A 14458-nucleotide genomic window follows, 5' to 3' on the forward strand; every position below is an offset into this window, starting at 1 on the left:
CACTATCCATTCCTTCTCAACCCCCTTCCAAAGCATGGGACCCTGGCCAGAATCTTCTGCAAAGTGTGAAAAATCATTATCACAATAGTTAAGGGTGTTTGAGAATCAGAAAGACCAGATTAGAATCCTTGTTTTTCCACCTATAACTTCTTTTAACTGGGGTATATTTCTTGGCACCTTACATCTTAATCTTATCATCCATAAAATAATAATAATCACCTTGCATAATGTTATGAGAATTAATTGGGAGAACATATATGAATATATCTACCCTACTGTGAGGGACATACACAGGACTTTCATTTATTTTTATGGCTGTATAAGCCTAGGAGACAGGATAAATTGACAGTGTGATCAATATAATACAGAGAAATATTTGACCATGCGTTAAGCTCACAAAGAAAGATCTCCAATTTTCCTTTTCAAGAAGCTACAGGGATTTATATTATTCATAGCAAGTGATCCCAGGAAAGCTTCTCCATGTTGGTGCTTGGACTAATCAGCTGATGATTTGCCATTTAATATTTATATTTACATCTTTTGTGTGTGTGAAGTGTGCTTAAATTTTGTTTTAGTCCTCATAACTTGTCTCATTCACTAAGGAGGTGTCTCATGGCAAAAGTATGGTACCTGATATCAGAGAGATGGGTTCTATACATTGCTTAATCTCTGTAAGCCTCAAATATTTCAACTGTCAAATTGGGTTAATGATATTTACCAACTACTTTATGAAGAATGGAGTGAGAATGCAAGACTCCATTACTCTATTTGAAAAGTGTTGAAAAATACTGATTACTATATATAGAAAGTAACAATCTTTGATAAGCTTCAGTACTACTGAAAAACTTACCTTAGTAGTCCTTGATGATCTTAATGATGTTTAGAGGTGCTCAGACACAATGTTATTTGAAATTATCTTTTCTTGGAATAAGTAAGTTTCAATGTGAAAGGTATTTCACACTTCAAAAGAGCTTATTCAGGTGATTCAACATCAAATCAACAGTTGTTAAGAAAGTCTGTTTGTAAGTCTAAATATTTTCTTGTAGCCTAAAGCCTCTGAACATTTTCACAAAAAAACTGCTCCTCTTGACATGGCTCTGGTCCCCTCAGGGCAAGATGAAGAAAGTGTGGAGGAAATACATTTAAATGAGTCACTCAGCTCATGATGAATCTTGCTCTGGAGATGTGAACAACAACAAAAACAAAAACAAAAAAATCATTTTTACCTTGCACTGCATGTGTATTTAAAGAGGTTTCTACAAAGATTCAGAGACCTTGTCTCGTAGCTGTTGCTTTCTCTCCCAGGAATTAATTATCTCCCTTGATGGAAAGACTTTGTCTTAGAAGCAGATATCCTGGAGAGACATGTTTGAAAAGTGCCCATCCTGAATGGGGAACTGAATTCTCTATATTTAAAACTTAAGCCTGTGAGAGTCCCTTTTTCCTATCTGAACCCAGGTTTCTAAGAAAGCTGAATGCCACCTAAATGGCAAGGTGGCATAATTCTAGAGTGGGCACCTCATGTAGTTTCCCTGTTGACTCATGCTACAGAAAGAGTTGCTGTTTTTTCATCTAATATAAAACCTTTTTTGGAAAATGTTATTGATTGCTTGAGATCTAGAGCACTGAGGGTACGAAATTAATGTTAGCCATTTTAAAGGACTTGATTCCAAATGCTCTTTTTCTTTCCCTCCTCCTACTTTATTGAGGTATATTTGACAAAAAATTTTTATATTCAAGGTGTACTACTTGATGATTTATATATGTATACATTGGGTAATGATCACCATAATCAACATAATTAACATGCTCATCACCTTATATAGTTAATCATTTTTATTGGTATGGTGAGAAACTTAAGCTCTACCTTCTTAAATCTACTGTACTATATACAAAACTGTAGTAATAACTATAGTCACCTTGCTGTACCTTAGCTCTACAACTTATTTTACATAAATGCAACTTTATACACCTTGACCAACATTCCCATTTCTCCCTGCTCTAGCCCCTCACAACCCCCATACTATTCACTGTTTCTATGAGTTTCATTATTTTAGCTTTTACATATAAGTAAGGACATGCAATATTTGTGTTTTTGTGCCTGGCTTATTTTGTTTAGCATAATGTCCTGCAGATTTATCCATGTTTCTGCAAATGGAAGAATTTCTTTTCTTTTTAAAATTATTATACTTTAAGCTCTAGGGTACATGTGCACAACGTCCAGGTTTGTTACATGTGTTACATGTGCCATATTGGTGTGCTGTATCCATTAACTCATCATTTGCATTGGGTATATCTCCTAATGCTATCCCTCCCCCCTTCCCCACCCCACAACAGGCCTCGGTGTGTGGTGTTCACCACCCTGTGTCCAAGTGTTCTCATTGTTCAATTCCCACCTATGAGTGAGAACATGCAGTGTTTGGTTTTTTGTCCTTGTGATAGTTTGCTCAGAATGATGGTTTCCAGCTGCATTCATGTCCCTACAAAGGACATGAACTCATTCTTTTTAATGGCTGCATAGTATTCCATGGTGTATATGTGCCACATTTTCTTAATCCAGTCTGTCATTGATGGACATTTGGGTTGATTCCAAGTCTTTGCTATTGTGAATAGTGCTGCAATAAACAAACGTGTGCATGTGTCTTTACAGCAGCATGACTTATAATCCTTTGGGTATGTACCCAGTAATGGGATGGCTGGGTCAAATGATATTTCTAGTTCTAGATTCTTGAGGAATCGCCACACTGTCTTTGATAATGGTTGGACTAGTTTACAGTCCTACCAACAATATAAAAGTGTTCCTATTTCTCCACATCCTCTCCAGCACCTGTTGTTTCCTGACTTTTTAATGATCGCCATTCTAACTGGTGTGAGATGGTATCTCATTGTGGTTTTGATTTGCATTTCTCTGATGGCGAGTGATGATGAGTATTTTTTCATGTGTCTGTTGGCTGCATAAATGTCTTCTTTTGAGAAGTGTCTGTTCATATTCTTTGCCCACTTTTTGATGGGGTTGTTTGATTTTTTCTTGTGAAGTTGTTTAAGTTCTTTGTAGATTCTGGATGTTACCCCTTTGTCATATAGGTAGATTGCAAAAATTTTCTCCCATTCTGTAGGTTGCCTGTTCACTCTGATGGTAGTTTCTTTTGCTGTGCGGAAGCTCTTTAATTAGATCCCATTTGTCAATTTTGGCTTTTGTTGCCCTTGCTTTTGGTATTTTAGACATGAAGTCTTTGCCCACCCATATGTCCTGAATGTATTGCCTAGGTTTTCTTCTAGGGTTTTGATGGTTTTAGGTTTGACATTTAAGTCTTTAATCCATCTTGAATTAATTTTTGTATAAGGTGTAAGGAAGGGTTCCAGTTTCAGCTTTCTACATATGGCTAGCCAGTTTTCCCAGCACCATTTATTAAATAGGAAATTCTTTCCCCATTTCTTGTTTTTGTGAGGTTTGTCAAAGATCAGATGGTTGTAGATGTGTGGTATTATTTCTGAGGGCTCTGTTCTGTTCCATTAGTCTATATCTCTGTTTTGGTACCAGTACCATGCTGTTTTGGTTACTGTAGCCTTGTAGTATAGTTTGAAGTCAGGTAGCGTGATGACTCCAGCTTTGTTCTTTTGACTTAGGATTGTCTTGGCAATGCGGGCTCTTTTTTGGTTCCATATGAACTTTAAAGTAGTTTTTTTTCCAAGAATTTCTTTTCTTTTAATGCTGAATAATATTTATACATATATATAAAATCACTTTTCTTATCCATTAAGTTTCCAACAGGCAATTAGGTTGTTACTATATCTTTGTATTGTGAATAATACTCCAATAAACATGGAATACAGGTATCTTTTCAAGATACTGATTTCATTTTCTTTGGATATACAACCAGAAGTGAGATTGCTGGATCAGAAGCTTTCTAATTTTGGGGGGAACATCTATACTGTTTCCCCAATGGCTGTACCAATTTACATTCTTGCCAACTGTGCACAAGGGTTTTCTTTCCTCCACTTCTTCACTAACATTTATCTTTTTTTCTGACATAGCTATCCTACATGTGTGAGGTGATATTTCATTATGATTTTGATTTGCATTACTCTAATAATAAGTGATATTGAGTATCTTTTCATATACTGGTTGGACACTTATATATTTTCTTTTGAGAAATGTTTCTCATTCTTTGTCCATTTTTAATTTTGTTGCTATTGAGTGGTATGTGCTCCTTTTGTATTTTGGATATTAACTCCTAATCATATACATGGTTTGCAAATACTTTCTCTCATTCCCTAGATTGCCTTTTCACTTTGTTGATTGTTTCCTTTGCTGTGAAGAAGCTTTTCAGTTGATGCAATACTACTCATTTATTTTTGCTTTTGTGACCTGTACTTTTGGTATCATATTAAAATATCATTGCCCAGACCAAAATAAAAATTTTCTTTCTCCTGTTTTCTTCTACTAACCTTATAGTTTCAGGTATTGCGTTTAAGATCTCAATCCATTTTCATTTGCTTTTTGTATATGGTGTGAGATAAGGGTCAAATTTCATTCTTCTGTTTGTGGATATTCAGTTTTTCTAACACCATGTATTGAAGAGACTCTTCTTCCTCCTACTGTGTGTTCTTGGCACCTTTGTTAAAGATGAGTTAATAGATGTATGTGGGTTTATTTCTAGGCTACTATAGAGTTAGAATAGTGTATCTTTACCAATGAGTTTATGCTTTCATATGTTTTCATGTCGTTAGTTAGTGTCCTTTCATTTCAGCTCACTTTTGTTTTAAGTGTGAAGAATTTCCTTTAGTATTCCCTTTTAGGCAGGTCCAGTGGTGATGAACTCCCTCAGATTATGTTTGGGAAAGTTTTATCTCTTTTTTATTTCTGAACAGTTTTGCTGAGTATTCTGTGTTGACAGTTCTCTTTCTTTGTCTTTCAGTACTTTGAATATATTATCTGACCCTCTCCTGGCCTGCAAGGTTTCTGCTGACAAATCTCCTAATAGTTTTATCATTCCTTTGTATGTGATAAATCAGTTTTTCCTTAATGCTTTCAAACTTCTCTCTTTGTCCTTAACTTTTGGCAATTTGATTCTGTTGTGTTTTGATGAAGACATCTTTATGTCCTAACTTTTGTAGTTCTTTGGGCTTCATGGGTCTGAATGTTTATATCCCTTCCTACATTTGGGGACCTTTTTCTTTATTATCATTTCTTTAAACATACTTTTAGCTTCTCTTTCTTTCTCTGTTCCTTCTGGGTAGCCCCTACTACTTACACTGACATACAGGATGGTGTTCCTGAAATACCAAAGGCTTTTTTAACTTTATTTTTACTTTTTTTCCCTCTGAGTGAGACAAATTTCAAGCGATCTGTCTTCAAGCTTGCTGATTCTTTCTCCTGCTTGGTTGAGTCTGCTTTGCAGCTCTCTCTATTGAATTTTTCAGGTCACTGTTTGTGTTCCTCTCTTGAATTTCTGTTTGATTTCTTTTTATGGTTTATATATTTTTATTGAACTTCTAATTTTGTTCATGCATTATTTTCCTAATTTTTAAAGTTGTTTATCTGTGTTATCATGTATTCCCATGAATTCTTGAAGACAATTATTTTGAATTCCTTGTCAGACTGTTCATATATCTCCATTTCTTTAGGGTCAATTACTGTTGATGTATTTATTTCCTTTGGTGGTACCATGTTTGTCTGATCCTTCATGATTCTTATAAACTTGCTTTGGTGTCTTTGCATTTGAAGAAGTTGTCATCTCTTCTAGCCTTTACAGTCTGGCTTCTGCTGGGAAAGTCCTTCACCAATCAGCTTGTCTAGAATTCCTATGTGAGCCAACAGTTGAAGAGACTGTGGGCAGGTTGACTGTGGAGGTCTCTAGGCAGATAACCTTGCTATCTGTTTCCACAGGGTTGGCCTTGCATTAGAGTCCAATGGGAACAGACCTGACACATGGGTCTGCAGGTGTGAGCCTGGAGCCTGGGTCCACCAGGGTGAGTTTAGAACCTGGGTTTATGTAGGCTGGCCTGGCACTGGAACAGGCCTTGAGTCTGCATTTTTGAGGAACAGCTTGGAACTGGGGTCGGGTGTAAACTGAGTCCTCCATGGTGGAGCTGGGCCTGTGTTAAGCCTAGTGCCAGGGTCCATGGGTACTGGCCTTCCACAGATGCTCACTGGGGCAGACATGTAGGTTGAATCCACAGGAGTTGGTCTAGTGCCTGGTTTGCATTCCTGACCTGGTGCTGAGGTGGTCTGATAGCCTATTTTCATGAGGACTGGCCTAGTACTGAGGCATGCCTGGAACCTAGATCCACATAGCAGTCTAACCATAGAATAGACCTGGAACTGGGGCCAGTCTGGCAGTGGGGTGGGTCTGGTTCCTGTATGTACATGAGCCGGTCTTGCAAAGAGGCTGGCCTGAAGCTTTAGTGTGTGAAGGGGTGGTGTGACACTGGTGCAGCCCTGGTGACTTATCTACTTGTGCCAGCCTGGCTTTGGGTTAGTGAGGGCCTAATTGGTACTAGGACTGGTTTTGTGCCTTGGTCTAAGAGAGTTAGCCTAGTGCTGGGTGGTTTAGGAGCCTGGGTCTGTGGGAACCTGCTCTGGCTCTGGGGTGAGCCTGGTGCTTATGTTCATGCAAATAGGCCTTGTGCTTGAGACTGTCGGTGTAGGCCTGAATAGGCGTCTGCAGTGAAGCCAATGCTCACTTCACTCTTCTTTTCCACATAGGAGAGTCCTGGGACAGAGAGGGTATCTCTTAGCCTTGTGTGGCATGGGCTTGGGGAATGGGTGACTTGGGTAAAAGCAAAGCTGTTCTTCCCCCATTCAGTGCATCTTTTCTTGATTGTGCATTCCACTTGGGTACTGTAAGTTCTCACCTGTGATCTAGAACTCTTGTGAAGGTATTTTCATGTGCAGATGGGATATGTATATTGGTGTTTCTGTGAGGGAATGTGATGTGGAACGTCCTATTCTATCTTTGACATCGCTCCCTTTGTGCATTTTTAATTGAGTTGCTTGTCTTTTTATTTTTGAGATGTAAAGAGTTCTTTACATATTTTTATACAAGATCCTTATCAAATATATGATTTGGAAGTATTTTCTCCCATTTTGTGAATTGACTTTGACTTTCCAGATAGTTTTCTTTGAGGCACAAAAGTTTTAAATTTTGATAAAATTCAATTTGTCTATTTTTCTTTTGTTGCTTGTTTGTGGCTGTATTTAAGAGACCATTGTCTAATCCCAAGATCATGATGATTTACCCTCTGTTTTCCTCTAATAGTTACATGGTTTTAGATTTTACATTGGATCTTTGATTCATTTGGGATTAATTTTTGTATATGGCAAGAGAAAGGGATCCAAATTTATTCTTTTGTGTTTGGGTGTCCAGTTGTCCCAGTATCATTTGCTGAAGAGAAAATTCATTTTCTACTAAATGTTCTTGACTACTAGTATTGTCACCTTAATTATATTAAGTCTTCCATCTATAAACAGTAGATGGGTTTCTGTTTATTTTGGTCTTTGTCTTACTTCATTTGTGCTGCTGTAACAAAATACCACAGACTAATTTATAAAAAACAGAAGTTTATGTCTCACAGCTCTAAAAACTGGGAAGTCCAAGATCTAGGTAGCAGAAGATTTGGTGTCTGGTGAGGGCCCGGTCTCTGCTTCCAAGATAGTGCTTTGTTACTGAGAGGGCAAAAAAGAGAAGAACACCATGTAAAGTCTCTTTTATAAAGGTATAAACTAACAAGGGCAAAACTCTCATGACCTAATCACCTAAAAGTTACACCTCTTAATACTATTGCATTCAGGATTTTCAACATAAATTTTAGAGGGAAAAAGCATTCAAACTATATCAACCTTTTATGTATCAATTCTTATGTATTTTATTCTTTCCAATGCTATTTTAAATGGAATTGTTTTGTTTTATCTTCAGATGGTTCATTGCTAGTGTATAGAAATACTACTGGTGTTTGTATGATGTTGACTTTGTATCCAGTACTAAAGTGCCAGCACTAATAGCATTTATATACTAGTGATGATATACTACTTTGAATAAAAGTGATTATTTAAACTCTTATTTTAAGTTCAGGGGTACAAGTACAGGTATGTTACACAAGTAAACTTGTGTCATGGGGGTTTGTTGTACAGATTTATACATTACCCAGGTATTAAGCTTAGTACCCATTAGTTGTTTTTCCTGATTCTCTCCCTCCTCCCACCTTTCACCTTCTGAAAGACCTCAGTGTGTGTTGTTCCCTTCTATGTGTCCATGTGTTCTCATCACTCAGCTCCCACTTATAAGAACATGTGATATTTGGTTTCCTATTTCTGCCTTAGTTTGCTAATGATAATGGCCTCCAGCTCCATCCATGTTCCCGCAAAGGACATAGTCTTATTCTTTTTTGTGGCTACAAAGGATTTCATGGTGTATATGTACCACATTTTCTTTTTTGCTTTTATTTATTTATTTTTATTTTAAGTTTGCAGATACATGTGCAGGATGTGTAGGTTTGTTACATAGGTAAATGTGTGCCATGGTGATTTGTTGTACCTATCAACCCATCACCTAGCTATTAAGCCCAGCATGCATTAGCTATTTTACCTGATGCTCTCCCTCCCCCATCTACCAAGACAGACCCCAGTATGTGTTGTTCCTCTCCCTGTGTCTATGTGTTCGCATTGGTTAGCTCCCACTTATAAGTGGGAACATGCGATGTTTGGTTTTCCATTCCTGCATTAGTTTGTGAAGGATAATGGCTTCCAGCTCCATCCATGTCTTTGCAAAGGACATTGTTTCATTCCTTTTTATAACTGCATAGTATTCCATGATGTATATCTACCACATTTTCTTTATCTGGTCTATCACTGATGATGGACATTTAAGCTAATTCTGCATCTTTGCTATTGCAAATAGTGCTGGAATGAACCTATGTGTGCAATGTGTGCACGCTTTTTTTCTTTTTTTTTTTTTTTTATGAAGAAGTCTTGCTCTGTCACCAGGCTGGAGTGAGGTGGCGCAATCTTGGCTCACTGCAAACTCCGCCTCCTGAGTTCAAGCAATTCTCCTGCCTCGGCCTCCCGAGTAGCTGGGACTACAGGCATGCACCACCATGCCCAGCTAATTTTTGTACTTTTAGTAGACACGGGGTTTCACCATGTTGGCCAGGATGGTCTCGATCTCTTGACGTCGTGATCTGCCCACCTTGGCCTCCCAAAGTGCTGGGATTACAGATGTGAGCCACTGCGCCCGGCTGTGTGCATGTATCTTTATAATGGAATGATTTATAGTCCTGGGATGAGTCCAGTACTGAGACATAATAATATAATAATAATAATATAGCATAATAATCAAAAAGTTTAGTAAAGTTTATTAGTATTTACTACAACATGGTTCATACTAGAAAGTCATTGTCTTGTTAATCTGCACAAGAGCCTTATGAAATAGATACTGTTTTTCTTGATTTCTAATACAATTGGATGAAGCTGGGAAAATTTAAATAAATTACTTTAGTCACAGAGATAGCAAATACCCGAGGTAGGATTTGAACTCATGTAGTTTTGCTTTAGAACTTACACTTTTAGGCACTATGGTATATACCAGAAGAATGACACACATTTGAATAAAGAAAAATTCTAGTCAGGTCAAGGAGCAATAAATATTTTTAAGACAGGATAAATTTAGAGTGAAAAGGGCTTAAAAAGGTGAAACCTGTGATGTGATCGAGAGCAACTCAGAAGACAGGGTGGGGGTTCCTTCAGAATGGGTGTGACAAAGATTTTAGTGCAAGAATTTAGTGTTTAACCTATCAGGGTGAGGAACAATGAACTGAAAGTCATAAGTAAAACAGTAGAGAGAAATTTATGTATGTTGAGGGGGAATATTATCTGACCTGATGCAACTCTTGTCTTCAATTTCTCTCTTCTCTTTTGACCTTAATATCACCAACTAAATTTATCATATTATAATTAATTCATCTCTAATTAAAATCAGGATGAAGCAAAATCAAGCATATGCATCCAAGCAACCACTTTTCCCAGAAACCTTTGTGTGTGCCTCTGGCAGTTGCTGTTTTTGATGGACTTTTTGGTGTAGTCAACGACATTGATCTCCATTTTGCCTCTGTGTGACTATTGTTTTAAAATTAATTTCTGTTTTTTCCCATGTAAAAAATTCACTTAGTGAAGTTGAGCTAGGTTGATTGGTAAAAGGAAAGCTATTTCACCAATTGTAATTGATGTTTTCACACCTTGTCAGAGTCTGTACAATTGTTTCCCACTCAAACATGTATCTGATCTCATCCAGCACCACTCTCTCGCTTGTTCACTGTGCTCCAGCTGTAGTGACCTCATTCTTGCCCTCGGGCCATTGTACTAGCTCTTCTTTATTCCCCAAATGCTCATCTTCTAGAGCTTCACATGGCTGTGTCCTTGTCATCATTCAGTCTGCAGTTCAATTTGTCCTCCTTAGAGGTCTTCTTGATCCATCGTGTAAAGGCATTCTCTATCTCTTTGAGTTATCTTCTATCACATTACTTTGTTATATTTTATCTACAACATTTTCACCATGCAATTGTCAGATTTAATTGTGTTTTTTTGGTCCATTTTTTTCAGTTAGAATTAAAATCCACGAAAGTAGACGTATTGACTGTTTTGTTCACTATGGCATTTCCAGCACAAGAAATGCCCATGCATTTATTCTATGTCAAGCCTATTCTGTGTCAAGAATGGGCTGTTATGAGCAAATGTAGTTTTCAAAGGGACCCTTGCTAACAAGAATGCTTCTGCAATTGATGGCTTTCCATTCTTGGTGACAAATTGAAATAGAGAATTTTAGATCAGTTTAGTATATCAACCATGGTTCTTAGGTGATGACACAGAATTATCTGTAGCTAGTTTAAGTAAAGGGATTTGTTATATGCAATTAAGTTGTTTAAAGAACATTTGGAAGGGTTAGAATGACAGAGTCTGACATGAATGACCAGGAATAACTTGCAGAAGCACATCTGTTGGGACAGGTGCTACAAAGGAGCCGCTGCCCCTCTGATACCATGGTTATGCTGCCATGGGCACATCTCCACAGGTGCTGCTCTGTTTCTGACCGCAGAATCACTTCGACTTTGTTGACATAGTCAGAACCCAGCCTCAGATAACTAATTTCCAACTCAAAGACTTGCACGGAGGCTCCTGGTTCATATCTCTCAAGTCACGTGTCTAACCTTCTGGGACTAGCATTGTATAGCATATGATTTGGTAGCAAATCTCAAGCAGCTCTTCTACCTTAATTTGAGATGCTTATTAATGGAAGATTCCCTCAATTGAAAAAGTGCTTTTACTTTACTTTCATTTTTACATAATATTTCTATTTTTTTGTATACATTTAAGTCATACAACATAATGTTTTGATATACATGTACATGGTGAAACTATTACTACAGGTATGTACTTTTACATATCCATCATCTCACATGGTTATCCTTTTGCGTCTTAAATTTTTTTTTTTTTTGGTAAGAGGACCCAAAACCTCTATTCTGTTAGAAAATTTGCAGTATACAATGCAATATTATTAACTATAGTTTTTATACTACACTCTATTTAGATCTTTAGATTTATTCATCCTATGTATCTTCCCATTTCCCCCACCCTCTGCCTCTGGTAACCACTGTTTTATTCTGTTTCTACATATTCAGCTATTTTTATTTTTTTATATTCCACATATAGGAGAAATTATGCAGTATTTTTCTTTCTGAGTCTGGCTTATTTCACTCAACATAGTGTCTTCCATGTTCATTCATATTATTGCAAATGGCAGGATCTCCTTGTTTTAAAATTGAAATAATATTCATATATATGAATATTCATTTTTATATGAAGAATATGATTATTATAAGTATATTATAACAATTATATATTCATATTACTGATATATTAATATATAATTATATTAATATCCCCTTACATTATTAATATAACATATTAGAATTATCAATATAGTAATATACTATGTTAATATAATTAATATATTTTAATAATAATATTCACATTATTCATATTTTATTATGCTTTTTAAAAATCTAGTCATCTGTTGAGAAACATTAGGGTTTTTTCCATATGGTGGTTATTGTGAGTAATGCTTCAATAAACATGTAAGTACAGATATATCTACAAGGTACTATTTTCTTTTTATTTTTATTATACTTTAAGTTCTAGGGTACATGCGCACAACGTGCGGGTTTGTTACATAGGTATACATGTGCCATGTTGGTTTGCTGCACCCATCAATTCGTCATTTACATTAGGTATTTCTCCTGATGCTATCCATCCCCCTGACCCCGTGCTCTACAACAGGCCCTGGGGTGTGATATTCCCCGTCCTGTGTCCAAGTGTTCTCATTGTTCTATTCCCACCTATGAGTGAGAACATGTGTTTGGTTTTCTGTCCTTGTGATAGTTGGCTCAGAATGATGGTTCCCAGCTGCATCCATGCCCCTGCAAAGGACATGAATTCATCCTTTTTTATGGCTTCATAGTATTACATGATGTATATGTGCCACATTTTCTTAATCTAGTCTATCATTGATGGACATTTGGGGTTGGTTCCAAGTCTTTGCTATTGTGAATAGTGTCACAATAAACATACATGTGTCTTTACAGTAGCATGACTTATAATCCTTTAGGTATATACCCAGTAATGAGATGGCTGGGTCAAATGGTATTTCTAGTTCTAGATCCTTGAGGAATCGCCACACTGTCTTCCACAATGGTTGAACTAGTTTACAGTCCCACCAACAGTGTAAAAGCGTTCCCATTTGTCCACATCCCCTCCAGCATCTGTTGTTTCCTGACTTTTTAATGATCACCTTTCTAACTGGTGTGAGATGGTATCTCATTTGGTTTTGATTTGCATTTCTCTGATGACCACTGATGATGAGCATTTTTTCATGGGTCTGTTGGCTGCAAAAAGAGACATTCAGAATTCTAAGGTGAATTGTTCAGGCTTAATCTCATCCATCCTGCATTAATTTTGGGAGGTTTACGCTCAGGAGTCAAAGTTTCTCATGACTTCCTAATATAATACCTACACACAGTTGAATATCTATAAATCATGTAGTTTTTTTCCAAAACAAACAGAAATGAGATACTGATGATGAAGAAAAGGCAACAAAAACAGTGACATTTATTAAGCATCCACTGAGTGACAAGTACTATCCTAGACACTTTGCACATAGTGTCTCATCTAAGGCTTAAAATAACCCTATGAAATATGTACTACCATTTCATTGTACATATAAACAAAGGTTAAAATAAGATAGTGAGAGATGTGAACTAGTGAGATAGAGTTCCATCCTACCTCTATTGACACCACAGTCAAATTCTTCCACATCATCCAAAACTCTGCTGTTAACAGGACTTCCAGAGGTTAAATAATCACCCTAAAAGTCAATCATGTCCTTGCCTGAAGTCCAAGGAAACAGTTATATGACATAATATTGGTCACACGTGAAGGTGTCTTTTCCATCTAAGGAGACGGGGACCAGGGCAAGACCCATAAAGATCCCGATCCAGAAAAAACAAACATCCTGCTAGTTCTGAAGGAGACATAAGGCAAAATTGGCCCCAAATGGAAGTTGGGTCAGCACTAGTCAATATGTTTGGCTTTTAAAAAATACTTTTAGTCTGACTCCTATAATCCCAGCACTTTGGGAGGCCGAGGTGGGCAGGTCACTTGAGCCCAGGAGTTCAACACTAGCCTAGGCAAGATGGTGAAACCTCATCTCTACTAAAAATACAAAAATAAGTCAGCTGTGGTGGCTCACGCCTATAGCCCCAGCTACTCGGGCGGCTGAGGTGAGAAGATGGCTTGAGCCTGGGAAGTCGAGGCTGCTGTGAGCTGAGATCATGCCACTGCATCCCAGCCTGGGTGAGAAGGCAAGATCTTGTCTCAAAAAAACAAACAAAAAACACTTTTGCAATATTTACCATTCATACTGTTATAAACACTTAAATACTAACGCATTTGAAATGTCCCAACAACATTTTGAGAGAGATACTATCATTACCATTTTTACAAATGAAGAAAATGTGAGAATAAACAAGTTAAATAACTTTCCTAGGTCAGAGTCAAACCCAGGAAACTGACTCTAGAATCTGTTCTTACCTCTGCACCATACTACCTTTTCTGAACAAATTTCTCACTTTATTTTGTCTATCCATATTCTAATTGCCTGTTTTGTTGATTTCAGATTCATAATAAAGTCACTCTTTGGTCCTTGAAACAGGGTTTGTCATGATAGAATTAGACTGACAATCCTTGAGGATCAGCCTCAAGGACCAGAAGACAAAGGGCCAAAGGAGATCAGAAAACCAGGAGGAGAGAAATACAGCAATGAGCATGTTAGGAGGTGCTCCAGCTCCCAAAAATCTTACAGACTCCAGTCAGATCAGAGTATTACATATCACAGCAGTGGCAGAGAAA

Source organism: Theropithecus gelada, chromosome 14 (assembly GCF_003255815.1).
Source record: "Theropithecus gelada isolate Dixy chromosome 14, Tgel_1.0, whole genome shotgun sequence".
NCBI lineage: Eukaryota > Metazoa > Chordata > Mammalia > Primates > Cercopithecidae > Theropithecus > Theropithecus gelada.